The following is a 3,136-nucleotide window of genomic DNA, read 5'->3' as shown; positions in this document are numbered from 1 at the left end:
GCGGCGCATCCTTTCCTGCCTGCGCCCTGCTGGGAACAGGAAACCCCCCAGGAAACGCGCGCGGACCGCCGGGGCCAGCAGGAGGGGGCCCAGACCCCGCCAATGCACTCACACCCTTAGCCCGCAGGTGGGACCCGGGCTTTAAGGGCGAGCCAGCAGTCTCCTGACTTTTCAAATTTAATCACTTCTCTCCCGGGTCGTTTTCTTCTGGGGGAGCACAAAGTATGCCATTGAAGTGACTAACTGGTGGGTTGTAAACATGGTTTCCCAAAATACTTGGTTTCCCAAATGTTATGGAAGAGTTTTAAAAAAAAACAGTTCAGGTAAGGTGAATTTGTTTTTCTTTCTCAGGAGCCAGGGTTGGTTATTTAATTAATTTTAAATTCACATTTTAAAAACTCTGATCTGCAGGTTAAGATCTTCTTAAGAGAATAGACTTCCACCTTGTTCAACAGTTATGGTTGTTTTTGAGTACACTATGATGTGCAACACCGTTTACCATTTGGTTTTCTTTAACAGACAAAACTAATATGGTAATAGAAATCACAGCATACTGGTGGCCTCGGGGAGCAGGTGATTGGAAAGAGGCACCCGGGAACTTTTGGGAATGACAGATAAATTCTACTGGTTGAAGTGTGTGTTACACGGATTATGCATTTATCAAAACTTACTCAATTTAAGGTCTGTGCATTTCACTGTGAATTTTACCTCAATTTTTAAAACTCTTAAAATACATCCTTGAATCCATCACTTAGTCTTTAAAAGGTAGCACAATTATCAGAATTATCAAAGGTTGTCAGAGATACCAAATTTGTTAAGTACTTATCTTGTCAAATAACTAATTCTAGCAATACTAAATCCAAAGTTTCAAAAAAGGCTTTAAGGGCATCATTCATTTTCACTCCCAGTAAAATTAACTAGTCCAATATCCATTCAATTCAAGGTGGAATTTCTTTTCAACTAACTACATGCCAAGGTCCCTGGCATTTTCAGCTTTAAAAGCAAAAAGCTCAATGGAAAGACTAGCCTCTGTAACCTTGGGCAAATGACAATCCCTCCTTTCCTCCACTGTAAAAGGCATACAGTATTAGTTCCATTGAAGTTTCTTGGTGACTGAGTGAAACATGTAGAAAGCACTTTGCATTAATCTTTCAGACACACACCCTCCCTTAGAGACCCACTCTTGAGAGGTGGAAGGACCTAAATCCAGATGCAAATGGCTGAATCACTGTGCTTCCGTCATTTTTGCCTTAATAAAAATTCTTGCCAAACTGTATTACTGTCTTTATTGGACAGTTAAGATAGTTTAAGCTTTTATAAAAGAAGGCAACATAGCCCTGACCAGTGCAGTTCAGTGGTTAGAGTGTTGGCCCATGAACTGAAGGGTCATGGGTTCAATTCCCAGTCAAGGGCACATACCTGGGTTGCAGGTTCAATCCCTGGCCCCTCGGCTGGGGCATGTTCGGGAGGCAACCAATTGATGTGTCTTTCTCACATTGATGTTTCTTTCTCTCTCCCCACTCCCTCCCTTCCACTCTCTCTAAAAATCAAAGGAAAAAATATCCTCTGGTGAGGATTAACAAAAATAAAAGAAGGCGCCACAGACATTAAAGAAAAAAAAAGCAAGAACAGTGGTCTTGTCAGTGATATGAACTAAAACAAGCTGGCTATCAAGATATCTTCAGTTCTCTTTCAAGGTCAGCAACTGCTCTAATGATCTGTGCAAATTGTGTAAAATTTATTCACTGTCTCAATAACATCAATTTATACAGAGAGGTCTTTTCTTGCCCTAGGTAATACTAAGAGAAAAGGTTTAACTAATTCATGGTTATCAGGACACAAGGAAGAACACAAATGACCCAATTTTCTGTGTAATAACTAGATCTTACATGTGTGTTAACCTGACTTTTCTGGAGTGCTCCTGCATCATGGATATGGTCCATATTATAAAAATTGAATAAGACAGAGTGTGTCTCAGATAGGCTAAGCCCTGACAAGGCTGGTTGAGAAGCCTCTTGGGAATTGGGTAAAGGATGAAGATTTAAGTTTGCAAGTCAACACATTATAATCCAAAAATCACTCAGTTCAGTTAATACTTTAACTAGGACAATACCATGTACAATTACTGACTTAGACCAGTGGGAATTCAAAAGAAGTGTTATATGACAGTCTTTGAACTTAAAGAAACCCGATTTCTCTATTTTCTTAGGGCATTAAAATAATTAGAGAACAGTACAAAATACAGTCAAGTATATTGGGCAGACAACTCTTACGGAATTTAGAAATAGTAGAGTTGTGTACTGGAAACAAATTTTTAGAGAGCACATGGGATTGATTGAGAATGGGGGAGGGGAAGTGAGTGAGAAGAATAAAAGAAGTTTGGACAGACAAGGGAAATACATCCCTGAAGTAGGAAGGGGCACACCTCATGCTGTTCCCTTGACCTTCCACCCACGGCTGATTATTTGGTCCTTGTGAGCCTAGTTTACCAAGCTCTTCCTCTCCCACAGGCCTTCTCAGATTCCTCCATGAGAGCTAAGAGCTCCTTCCTCTGTCTTTCACCGCATGGTACCTGTGCCCCTTCCATCCTCAATTAAGTTTACTCACATCCATTTCCCCAAGTAGGCCACCCTCTTAAGGGCAAGAGCTCTATCCTACTCACTTTTGTATCCCACTACCACCACCACCACCAGTGGCCCACAAAGTTCCTCACACTAAGTTGGTATGTATGAAAAAATGTTTTCTTAATTGAATTGAGTGGGAGATAAAGTAGGGTAAAGTGAAGCCAAATTTTAATAGGTAAATGCATCAGAGTTCATTCATTTAATAAATATTTATTGAGTGCTTACTGTGTGCCAGGCCCTGTTCTAGGCTCTGAGGCTATGTCCATGAACATACCAGATCAAAATCTCTGCTCTTGTGGAGCTAATACTCTAGATCTATCATAAGGGATGGGATTAGCAATAAATTTACATAAATTCAACCATACCTAGCAGCAAAAAAAAGAGACAAACACATTTAAACAATTTAATTATTGGTGCTATAAAAGTCTACTGCTGATATGTAGTTTTTATTATATATTACTAGTAGCCCGGTGCACGAAATTCGTGCACTGGGGGGGGGGGGGGGGGGGGGG

Source organism: Myotis brandtii, unplaced genomic scaffold (genome assembly GCF_000412655.1).
Source record: "Myotis brandtii unplaced genomic scaffold, ASM41265v1 scaffold500, whole genome shotgun sequence".
Classification (NCBI taxonomy): Eukaryota; Metazoa; Chordata; class Mammalia; order Chiroptera; family Vespertilionidae; genus Myotis; species Myotis brandtii.
The sequence above is the reverse complement of the archived record's forward strand: the minus strand, read 5'-3'. Positions refer to the sequence as shown.